This window comes from Panthera leo, chromosome C2 (assembly GCF_018350215.1).
Source record: "Panthera leo isolate Ple1 chromosome C2, P.leo_Ple1_pat1.1, whole genome shotgun sequence".
NCBI classification, from domain to species: Eukaryota; Metazoa; Chordata; class Mammalia; order Carnivora; family Felidae; genus Panthera; species Panthera leo.
Genome location: NC_056687.1, coordinates 110,903,061 through 110,916,309, shown reverse-complemented (window position 1 = coordinate 110,916,309; position 13,249 = coordinate 110,903,061).

The following is a 13,249-nucleotide window of genomic DNA, read 5'->3' as shown; positions in this document are numbered from 1 at the left end:
ACCTTTATGTACCAAGCAGCCACAACAGGAGCCTTAGCCCCTCAGAGGTGAGTTATTCAACTTCTTTAGAGAGAACAGCTTTGGTTTGAGCTAACTTAGGGTACACATCACCCCTGCACGTGGATGTGGGAGTAGAGAATTTTGGAAGACGGACTGAATAGCTTTTCTGTAGATATTAAACCAATACCCTTGATTTCTGCTTCACTTTCTTCTGGATTCTTGCCAATTCCCAGCTTGAACTTCCAACTTTCTTCCGTGCAATTTCTTAGTTGTAAATTCCTTGGCTTCGGTTTATAACAATTTAACTGTTACTGAGCTGTGTTTCTGGAAGTGTTGTAGGTGCTTCACATGACTTGGCCAATCCACACAACAACCGTATAAGGGAGGTCCTATAATTATCTACATTTTATAATGAGGAAACAGACTTGTTCAAATTCATACAGATTATGACTGACCGAGATGACATTTGAATCCAGACAGTCTGTGATCCCATCCCCCACACATCTTGGAGAAATATATAGAAATCTTTGAGTCCCTGATCCTGGGATTTATTATGAACTTTTCTTTCACATAGTTTTAAAAATAGGCATTTCTGTGGAATGTGAGAGGTGAAGGCCTCAAAGAGAAGGCATGTGTTCCGTCTGCAACCTTTAATTGAAATCTATCCATACTTCCTGAAATGCTAACTATACAAACCCTGCTGGCCGATCTGGGTCTGTACAGTTGCTCTGGCTGGGAGTTTATGTAGCACCACAATGGCGGACAAGGGGTAGCCAGAGGCTTACTTCTAGAGGGAACACTGCTTTGGTCACTCATTCCCATTGCTTTAACTACCCTCTTCTGTCATGGCTGGAAAAACCTCGTGTTGACAGAACCTAAAGATGCAGAAGAATTTCCTTACTCCTGGCCCTGCTCATTTCTCTGATTGGTCTGGTCTAGGCCTGGCAGGCAGAAGGCCGATCACCAAGGGAAAGTAGCACGAGAGCGGAAGGAAGGCAGGAATGAGAAATGGAATTTGTGTGGGAAGCTAGGCTTGGCTCCTGTTCCCTAATGACTGAATGCCCCTAATATGTCATGTGTTGCTCTAGGTATTCTACATCTATCATTCTATCTAATTTTTATGATAACCCTGCAGCAAAGGTATTATTATGGCAGTGTTATAGATTAGGACACGAAGGCTTAGAGAGATTAAGACATTTGCCCAAGGTTACACAGGTAGTATGTGCATCTAGCTTTAAAGTCTGTGTCAGCTCCATTCTGTCATGTTTTCTCTTGACGCCTGAGTATTTGGAATGGAACTGGTGTTTGTGCATGTTCACCCTCCCTCCTTCTCTCTCAATACACTCATACACACACACACACACACACATAAACACACACGCACATATGAATTAACCAATTCAACTAATACTTATTGGACAGTTATGTACTAGGTTATTTGGTACAGTCACATGATTGACATACTCCCTTCCATATGTCAAATCATGCCTCTCAAGCACACCATGATGTAACTGCCTAGGGAATATGGGGACCAGGTATGGGATCTATGCTCAGGTGGGTGACTGCCTCTAGATCAGGCCTGGAAATGCTAGGGAAGAGTCCTTTGCAGAAGAATTCCTCCTCTGCTACTGGGTCTGCAATTCTGACTCAAGGTTCACACTCTTGAGGTGAAATATTTTGCCACATTAAGAAGCACAGGACCTTGTTAGGAGCCCTTATCACCTACCTTAGTGTGAATGAAATTATGGGATTTCTTCAAAATGATAGTGCAATGTATCACAAAATGGTCACAAATTACTTATGTCCCCATAGGCATGTCCCTTTACAAGGAGACTTTTACCATGCCTCTCATCAAAAGGCTGAGTTTATTTCTCTCTACCTTGAAACTGAACTTGGCCAGGTAGTTTCCTTTGGCCAGTAGGACATTAGAAAAATGTAGTGCAGAGGACATAAAAGTGCTTGCAACTAGAATTTGCCTACTGCTGCAGGGAACCCTTCTGCTCCCATGTGAAGAAGCGTCCTTGAAGATGAGAGGCTATGTGAAAAAAGGCCTTTGGTGTCCTAGCTGTTCTTGCTGTAGCCTCCGACAAGGGGAGGAGACCATTTTAGATCACTGAGCCCCAAATGAGCTAGCTTAATGCAAAAGAACTAGCTAGATCATTTACAGGATTGTGAGACAGAAATGGTGGCTGTTTCAAGTCACTAAGTTCTGTGGCATTTTATTATGAGGCAACTGCTAACTGATTGTATGTATAAAGATAGTCATATATATTACATATAGTTATATATTATATATTATACCACATATATAATCATATTGTTTTGTAGTTATATATATGTTTTATGGATAAATTATAGATATACAGATTGATCTAGATCTAGATCTAGATCTAGAGTTGAAGTAGGTTGGGGAAAGGGCATGAGACACCAAGGGAAAGACTGAAGGAAAAAGGCCTTGATTAAATTTGTGCACCCCTGAGGGCTCTGAATGGGTAGAGGCAGAGGATCCCTTGAGGAGAGTGACATACAGAAAAGGAGGAAGGGAATACATTAAAAACAAGCTTCACCCTTCCTCATGATTGATCTTTTTATAGCTCCAAAAAGAAACATTTAGAATGTCAGCACTTTTTTTCGGTGTTAGGGTTTTGCTGTAATTTGAACAATCCAAAAGCGATCGGACACTTTTGTTTACTTCTTATTTAATAGTCCAGCACAGATAAATAATTTCTCAATATATTCATTGAGTTTCATCTTGACCTAGAACCCTGAGTCTAAATACAGCCATTATCTGAAACTGAAACATCAGAAGGGAAAGCTGACTCGATTTGTTCTCTGTCAAACTTCTGTCACCTTGTTTTAACATCCTACTATGTTAAAGAACACCAGACCCTAATGTTCTGGTTCCGTATTATACCCTCAGTTGGATAATATGCTTTTTCCCTCCTCTGCTCTGGACTGTAATGCTTTCTATTTCTTCTGCAATGTAAATAACCTACTTTGCAATCCGGTCATTTGAATAGATGACTGTTGTCTTCAGAAACTTTAAGCTTCAGAGGCTTAATTTATTAATTTTTTCTTTGTTATTTTTGTGTAATGATGGTTCATTCCTACTTTCAAGGATCTTATTGTCTAAGTAGAGGAGAAAACACATACATCAGTTTTTAAAATACATGTAACATTGAGTCTTTACAAAATGCTGTGTGAGCACAAAGAAAGAGAAGAAAGAATTGCTTTGACTCATTTACCTGTATCCTCCCTTGTCTTCCTGCTTCCACATTTGACCTCCTAAACTCCAATGTGCTCTCAATAGCCAGAGGGATTTATTAGAATATATTAGATCATATCAATTCTCTGCTTTAAATTTTCACTTTGAACTACTGGCAGGTATTACAAAACCAATGGAATATGGTGGCTGCCTTTCTCTGTGACTGCACCTCAGTCACGCCAGCTCCTTTCAGTTGGTTGGGAAACCGGGCTTGCTCTCGAGAGCTTAGCACCTTGGAACTGGTTGTGTCTACCTCTGTCTGACTGTCTCCTTCTTGCCATTCAGAGCTTGTGGCTGGATCCCTGACACCTGATATAAGTAACCACTTATCACCTAATGTCATATAGCTCTGCATAACACAAACCAAGGTAGGTAGGTACCTCCCTCCTTCCCTCTGCCTTTCCCCTTTTCCTCCTTTCCCTTGCTCCTTTCCTTCTCTTCTTCATTTTTCTTCTTTCCTTCCTTTGTTTTTTTTGCTTTCCTTCCTTCCTCCCTCCCTCCTTCCCTCCCGCTCTCTCTCTCTCTCTTTCAACTCTGTCTCTATGCACTAGAATAAAAACAGTCAGAACCTCCTTCCTACCCCACCTGGTGTCTGCCTTGCAAGAGGTGTTCAGTAAATACTATTCGAATGTACGAAAAGATGGACAGAATTCTGAATGTTGGAGGATTCACTGGGTGGAATGGGGGAGCAATGGCTTTTCAAACAGAGAAAGCAGCCACTTATTCAAAGGCATACAACAATGAACAATTCATTAGAAGTATTTTGGCGTGGCTGCAACACAGGGTGTGAGCTGAGCTTGGAGAGAGCAGGAAAATAAAAGGAGGTGAATTGAAAGGTTATATATATGTATATATATGTGTGTGTATATATATGTGTGTGTGTGTGTGTATATATATGTATGTGTGTGTGTGTGTATATATATATATATATATATGTGTGTGTGTGTGTGTGTATCTCCACACCCCAATAAATGGTTTTTCAACCTGAGACCTAGTTTCTGCATGAACACACAGGAATGCATACTTCTGACACTTTCTGACATTGCTGCCCTGTAGGAAGAGAGGGAAGTGGTCTTGAAAAAGATAACTGCATTTTGGGATGAGCACTGGGTGTTGTATGGAAACCTATTTGACAATAAATTTCATATTTAAAAAAATGTATCTTTATCAGAATTTATCAGATGTTATCACTTCATTCCAATAAAATATGAAAACTTTGCTCTAAAAAAAAAAGATAACTGCTAAAATTGGTCTGCTGTAACAACTCATTTCAGAGTTTTGACTTTGGATGTTTTTTAGGATAATGATTTTACAGTTTAATGAATGAGTTGGAAGTATATTGCTGAACTCGGCCAAATATGGGAAACATGTATATCACCATTTTGTGTCATTTATTCATTTGACTCTTATAACAAATCCCTGCAAGAGGCAGCTTAATTTATGATATTTATGATATTTTTTATTCATTTATGATATTGTATGTTTCAGCTTCATTTGTTCACTATTTGTGAGGTTTAAAAGCAATTTTTGGAGACAGGGAAGAGGATTTTATTTGCTGTGATAGCATTCTCATCTGGAAATTGGGAACAACAACAATGCTTATCTCAAAGGGTAGTGGGAACAGTTCAATGACTCAAAAGGTATAAGGTGCTCAAAGCAGTTCTTGGCATAACTGTTAGCCTTTACCATCATTAGGATTATTTGCTGCTCTCATGACAAGAAACATGGTATAACTTTATTGAAAGAATTTTACACTGGGTTCAAAAGCCTACTGTAATGTGTTTACATCTTGCTGGAGAGACACATTCTGCCATTTTGCCACTGTGAAGACATTGCTTGTAATGATGACTAATGTCATTTCTTGCATGCTTTTAAAACATAGTGTAAATGAAAACCACTCAACTGAGTTGTGCCAAACTTTGTATTTATATTTAAAAACAATACAAAGGCGAGAATATACCAGGGAGATGTGGGGTAAAGGGGAAAAGAGAAATCTCAACAGAAAAAGCATCCTTGAGGATAAAGAGAGTGTACCTTCCCTGCAGCAGTGTGACTGTGGGGGGTCCTGCCTTTTTGATCCATTAAGGGAGCCTAGTGCACTGGCCCAGGGTCTGCCCACTCTGGCCCTTCCCTTCTCCCCAATGCTCTAGGCTGGCTGAGGCCTGTGGTTCTGCAACCCAGCTGGTCTGGAGGGCAGGAAGGAAGGGCGGATCGCTTGAGATTTCCTGTCTCACTGTGAGTCACTGATACCGAGCACTTCTTGCACTTCATTGCCTACTAATCAGAGAGCAGGAATGTGCTTCAGAGTCCAACCCCAAGCATCTCTGTGCATTGTGATTGATAACTGCTCTCCCCCCATAAGCAACCCCAAGCAGGGTCTGCATGTACCGCTTCAGCATGCACTCCCCTCACTGTGGAGGCAAGAAACAAAGGCTCTTCATTGTGCCTTGAAAGAAGATAATGAAGTCTCTGATAAAGAACATCGTATGGAGCACCTAGGTGCAGTGAAAAAGGACACTCATTTTGGAGACTGAAGGCATAATTTCCAATTCTGTCTGGGCTGGCAAAGATTGTAAGCCCGTCTCACACCTACTCCCCTTCCATCCCCTGCCTGCCAGCATCGCAAACAAACTGAAGTTGAATATGGGGTTTTGAAATTCTTGTAAGTAAATGCCTTGTAAATAAAAACTTTAAAGTTATATTTGCTTGTGAAGCATAATGTGAAAGGGATTAATCTTTGTAGAGAAAGTCTGTCAAGAAGGAGTGATAATAGCTAAGCTATACAACTTCTAAGCCTGCTGGGAATAATAATAACAATAATAATAACAACAACAACTACTGAGTTGTTTTACACTGACATTATACATTAGACATTATTGCTAATCCTTACAACAACCCCCACATGTCCTCCATTCTACCAGCTGTCTTGAAATGGATCATGTATGTGATCATGTATGTGACAGTGCTTTGAAAATATTAGTCATTAAACAAAGTTAATTTTATATAAAGGTATAACTATAGTTAACCTTAATAAAAATTCCAGGAATATTATTTTTAATTTACAAAGATCATGAGCTTTGGAGTTACACACAATAAGGTTCAAATAATATTTTTGCCCCATAGTATCTGTAGGACTATTGCTAAGTCTGAGCCTCAATTTCCTCCCCTGTAAAATGGGTACAATAGCCTAACTCTTAGCATTATAGCATTAACAAGGATTATGTTGGGGACACCTGGGTGGCTCAGTTGGTTAAGCATCCAACTCTTGATTTCGGCTCAGGTCATGATCTCATGGTTTGTGAGATCAAGCCCCACATCGGGCTCAGAGCCTGCTTGGGATTCTCTCTCTCCTTTCTTTCTGCTCCTCTTCTTGCTTGTGCACTCTCTCTCTGAGTCTTTCTCAAAATAAGTAAATATTTAAAGCAAACAAAAAAAAGAAAACCCAAAATCCCCCCAAAGATTATGTTTAAAAATTCTACAACTCTGTGTTTGCTACATAGTAGGTTCACCACAAATATGGACTCCCTTCTCTTTTCCATTTTTATTAGAGATAATAGAACCTAGACAAAGATCTTTAGGATCATTAGTTAGGTATTTGATCATTTTTTCTAAGTGCCTGCAGAAATACTGAGGAGGAAGAAGAGCAGGTATAAGAATGAGGAATCACAGAATATAACGGAAGAACGAGTCTGTGGCCCATTTGGAAAATAGTCTGGTTGTTCTCATAAAGTGTTTGTGTTAGGGACTTCAAAAAATGTTGTGAAAGAAGAGAAACCATTAAAAATGCATATTCTTTTCCTTTTCATCATCCGATCACAACAATATCAGTTGATTCTAGGCTTGGTAGAGGTAGATTCTAGGGCTTGCAATGAACTCACTGGTAATACAAATGAATTTCAATCACGTGCCAGTAAGTGGCAGCCTGAGAAAAACAGAAACCCAGCCTCATATATCAGGTTATTCATTAAAGGACAGAGATTAATTTGCACAGTGGTCACCACAGTGCATTAAAGAATTAGATACTTACAATATTTTACTTTGTTCACAAAATCAAACTTTTTATCTATAAAAGCTGGGGCAGCTTGCAAAATAATTATTTTGGTAAAAAGAGCCCCTTTTCTCAGTCTCTTCCTAATTTCACATTTGAGTGCAGGAAATGATAGTAGTGCCTTTTTTTTTTAAATATATTTATCAGTGCACTTTCAATAAACTTCATGAAATTCTGTACTTTTGGTGGAAAATTTTATGAATGTAGAGTTTATTAGTGCATTGAAAAGGCTGCTTGTGCTCAGCAATCTTAAGAGCTATCTCAGCAAACACTGGCACCACCTGGTATATGCTGAAGCATTACAGTTTCCTTTCAGGCAAGCTTTGTGTTGACGGGAGCACTGGGTTGTTGTGTTAGGCCTCAAGACCTAGTAAATAAGTACCATTCTTTTCTACCATTTTGGAAACCTCGAACACTGGGTTCTAATTATATCTGCATGACTAAAAATAAGATATACTTTGCAAAGGAAAGACACAAAAGGCCAGAATAAACATCCTTAAATAATAATAAACTTTTTACTACAAGGTTTGTTTTTTTTATTTCACTGCATCTCCTAACAAAATTCTTACTCTGTCTGTACCTGTAACCTCTCCCACTGAAATGGCTCCAATGATGGCTGCTAAATAAAAAACTATCTGACAATGAGTACACAGTCCTGATAATTATCTTGTATATTATTGTTTCAGGGGCTGTGAGAGTTGCATTTTTTTTTTTATAGTAGTTGACATTTACTCAGTAAGTATTTGACAAAGAGTTTAAAAGGCATTGTCCAGGAGTATGAGTCCGTGTCTTTAGAAAAGGAGGGTAAAAGAATGAGATGTAGTGTCTTCCTCTTTAAGGAACAGTTTATAAGATCTTAACTAATGACAACAGTGTTGGTTGTAGCTTTTATTATTCATGGATGTCCTGAGGATACAACATGAAAGTATTTTAATGCTACTAATATTGCTGAGCTTAACATGAGTTTTCAATCATGAAAAGGGGATTTTCTACTCGTTAGTTCCTTGTGATAGAATTATTCTTAGACTAAAAAATAAGCTGTACATTTTTTTTTTTACTTTAGTTATTTGATATCCTTGATCCACACGATGTAGGACCCACATCTGAGGAATAGAGATTTGGTAGTGAGTCACATGGAAAAAGGCATTTGAATGTTTTTTTTTAAATTTTTTTTATCGTTATTTTATTTTATTTTTTGAAAGACAGAGACAGACAGAGTGCTAGTTACGGAGGGGCGGAGAGAGAGGGATACACAGAATCCAAAGCAGGCTACAGGCTCAGAGCTGTAGCACAGAAGCACAGCACAGAGCCCGACATGGGGCTTGAACCCATGAACCGTGAGATCATGGCCTGAGCTGAAGTCGGACGCTCAACAGACTGAGCCACCCAGGTGCCCCATCACTTGAATGTTTTTAAGGGCAAAGAAATTTAAGAGTGGTGATATAAAATAGGCTAACTCAACTTGGCCTCACCTCTAAGAAATACTCTTTTTCCTCTCTTCCTTTTAATCTTCCACATGTTATAAAAACTAAATCTAGGGGCACCTAGGTGGCTCAGTCGGTTAAGCGTCTGATTTTTTTTTTTTTTTTTAATTTCAGTCCAGGTCATAATCTCATGGTTCATGAGTTGGAGCCCCACATTGGGCTCCGTGCTGGCAGCACAAAGTCTTCTTGGGATTCTCTCTCTCCCTCTCTCAAAATAAATCAATAAACACCTAGAAGCTAAATCTAGAGAGGTTTGTCATTTTCAAAATAATTATGTTTAACACAAGAAGCCACAAAGGGCAACTGTGAAAAGTACAATTGTTTTCTTCTACTGGTTTTCCTTTTAAGTTTCCCAAATATGCAGAGTTGACACTTTTTCCGAAGGAGTTAAGATGGCGGCAAGGCCTGGGCCATAACAGACCTGGTAGCATTTAGAGAACTGGAGATCCCACTTTGATCCTGAATTCGGGATCTCCCTTCTACTAGTAACCTTCTACTTCTACCTTTTATTCCAAAGTCCATCTCCCCTCTCAGAGTGAGCCTGCACTCCATGTGCAAATGCTGCATCTTCGTGCTTGGCTTTCTGACCACACAGGTGTAGTCTTGGTTCCAATCAGCCACATATGACAGAGTCACATTGGGGTGCGTCATTTCTCACACTTCAGTGTACGTCAGAACCACCAAGAGGGCGTGTTGAAACAGTCTACTGGGTCTCAGTCCTGGAGCTTCTGATCCATTAGATCTGGGGTGGTGCCTGACAAGTGGCATCTTTAACCAGTTCTCAGGTGATGCTGATGCTTCCAGTCTGGAAAGCACCCTTAAGCACCACTGCTGTGGAGCAAAGAGCCTGTGGTCGAAAGCTATGAAATCTTGCCTTCATCTGATTTTCTATCTTCCCTCCACTAAAACACTAAAGTATGGTTTTTGTGCGTTGTTTCTTCATTTGTAAAATAAAAAGGGTTGAGTTGGTAAATTCTTGCTCAGTACTTCTCATTTTTTCTGTCTACCTCACCTGAAAATTTATGGCACAGTCCCATCGGTATAAAAGACTCATTCCAACAGCCATTTCAAACTGTGAACCTCTTCTCTGACAACATATTCTAGTTTTGTTGAAAGTATTGGGTGGAGGAAGAGGTTGGAAAAAGCACGTTGGGGGGCACCTGGGTGGCTCAGTTGGTTAAGCATCTAACTCTTGATTTTGGCTCAAGTCATGATCTCATGGTTCTTGAGTTTGAGCCCCGTGTTGGGTTCTGTGCTGACAGTGTGGAGCCTGCTTGGGATTCTGGCTCTCCCTCTCTCTGCTCCTCCCCCACTTGCTCCCTCTCAAAACAAAGAAACTTAAAAAAAAAAAGAAAAAAAAAGCACCTCAGTTATTTCTGAATATGAAATCAAATACTTCACAATTAAATTCTTAGATCAGAGCTTCCCAAATGATGTTTATGAGGGGTTACAGGTATACTGAGATATTGGTTCCCTTGGACCTGAGGCATCAGAGCCCCCCAGCAGTCCATCTTCAAAGGTATTCCTTTACCCTAGTACGCCATTCAAGTATCGTGACTTTTTGTGTACCATGGTATGATAGAGTTTGGGAAGCACTGTTACATAAAATCGTGGGGCGCCTGGGTGGCTCAGTCAGTTAAATGTCCATCTGCAACTCCGGTCATGGTCTCGCAGTTTGTGACTTTGAGTCTCCTGTCGGGCTCTGGGCTGACAGCTCAGAGCCTGGAGCCTGCTTCGGATTCTGTCTCCCTCTCTCTCTGCCCCCTCCATCTCTCTCTCTCTCTCTCTCTCTCTCTCTCAAAAATAAACATTAAAAAAATTTATGTTGCTTTGTTCCTTTACCTGTTCTGTAGATCTGACATTTTACATTAATGAGGGAATAAGGGCAGCTATGTGAAAAAAAAAGTCTGATTGTGGTATGCTAATTTTTAAAAAAAATGTGAGCTGGAACACTGCCATCATTATTGATACGTTTCACTTTGATACAGAAAGTTGACAGGGTATGGAAGAGATGATTTGATTTCCCTGAAGCCACCTGCGCTAGAGCTCTCCAGTCTGGAGCTGCATCTTTTGTGTGGCATCCTCCAGCTGCACCCTGGGCTTTGCCCGGTGCATAACAAAGAATCAAAACACCACCGTTAACAAAAGCGGAGGCCCCTGTACAAGCATGTGCATGTGCTGTGGCTGTAGTTCAAGGATGGAGAGCAGGGAATGGTTAAGTCCTTGGGTAAGTCTTTCACATTTCCCGAAAGTGCAGGCAAATCTGCCACCTGGATCTGCATCTTCACTGAAAATTCCATAGAACCCTGGATGGATTACATCATATCCCACCGTATCCTCAGAGACTAGAGTAGTTCTTGGAGCAAAACGGGTGCTCAGAACACGGCTTTGAAAGGCTTGACAAGGGACCTCTACTGTCTGGGAGCCTATATTATTTACACAGCATATAGAAGGAGCCCTAAAATGGGAAATAGCATGGAATAGAAGGAAGTATTTTACTCTCGAAACGGAGCCAACTCATTATTCTAACCAGTTCTACCTCATCAGCTTGCTACAACTCGTTTTCTAGGTGATTTACTTCCTGATTGTTTTTAGAAAAACTGTATTCTGTTATCTTGATTGCTAATGAGCCTTCACATGTTTGTCACCCTCCTTTTATATAGATTTTCACAGCCTTTCTGCTTGCTAAAATGTTGTCTAATTTATTGCTTACAAAATAGTTAAAGCTGACCCCTGAGCTCCTTAGAGAGCTGTTCTCCAAGACCAATTGCCTCCCGCAGCATGAGAAACTACAGTAAAGCTCTGTAGTATTTTATATTAGAGCCAAAATGGTTCTCACGCAGCATGAATAAAATTAATTCATAAAAATTTACCATTTTTCTAGTAGTACCAAACTGATTTTCACTTCCAGTTAGTCAATCAATCACTTTTAGCAGAGGAAAAGTAGGTTACAACATTATGCTTAGTCTTTGCAAAAAAAATAGACAAAATCCAGAAGGGACTGAAGGCTGCCTTAGCTCTGAAGAAAAAAATTTCACTTCCCTGGAACTCAATTCCATTTTATACTTCTCCTTCAAATTTCATTTCTCAGTTTATTACTCATTGCTGATAATTCTGTGTTTGACACTGGTTGGGCAAGATTTTGAAATGGCCAACCATGTATTATTTTCATTTGAAATTGCTTCAGGCTTAAAAGAGATCACTGTTCTTTGACAGAGGAATCTTCCAGATGCACTTTTCAACAGATATGGAATTCCTTTCCTTTATTATCCACATCTGCTTTATGTAAGCCGGCCGTCTCCTAGCACTAGGAGACAACCATCAACTGATAATTTGTAAATTTCTACTCTGCAGATACTCATTTGCTTGAGTATTCCTACTGTTATTCTCCTGAGTATTAAAAAAAAGTGTAGTACACGCAAGACCACTCTTTGCTAGGGGCACAGTGCCACCAGCAGCACCATCATCCCCAGAGCTTCACCTATAGTGTCCCAGTACTCCATCTACTCCTTGTCCATCCACCTGCCAACAGGATCTTCTGCTCTCACAGGGCAGGGATCCTGTCATCCATTTTTGCATCCTTCCTAGCGTCCACTAGTGTATTGAGCGACACGTGGGTATTCAATGAGCAATTGTGGTGTCATGTTGAATACTGAATTAAATATCTGCATATTTCTTGTGCTAATGAAGGAAGCAGCCGAATATGTCTTGCTCTCCACAGTCTGAGAGCTGTCCTCGAAAGGAAGGTAAACAAAGATTGCTGGGAAGAAAAAGCCAAAGACCAATGCAAACTAGTACAAAAAAAGGATTAGAAGGAAAATGATTTCTTTTTAACCTAGTCCCGTCTCTGCTGCAGACAGAAGACGTTTGGTAAATGTTTGGTAAAAGTTACAACAAACATGGTATCATGTGATTGGCACATGTACCAGGAGAATGAAGGAAAAGAGATTTTTTGGGGGGGGGGGAGGGGTTGTGGTTAAGCTTGAAGTTATAAGAAAAGGTCCCATGCTTATTTCATATTATTTCTTTGACTTTGGGACTAGTAAACTGGTATATAAATGATGAAAAGGATTTCTCCAAGCCCATGACTAATTCCTAATATTAACTCAGACATTAGTTTTTATGCACATTCTCCCCTATTGTAAACCTTGTGAGTGTCATGTGCAGGAAGTAAGACACACAGACAGCACACAGAGGTTTTCTGTTCACTTGAGAACTATCACATGGGCTTGCTACAGTTCTGTGTGCTTGGGCTCCAGATGCTACAACCATGACCTCATATCCCTCTATATGATGCCCTGAATAGCTGCTGGTTTTTATTTTTATTTTTTTTAACGTTTATTTATTCCTTGAGACAGAGAGAGACAGAGCATGAACAGGGGAGGAGCAGAGAGAGAGGGAGACACAGAATCTGAAACAGGCTCCAGGCTCTGAGCTGTCAGCACAGAGCCC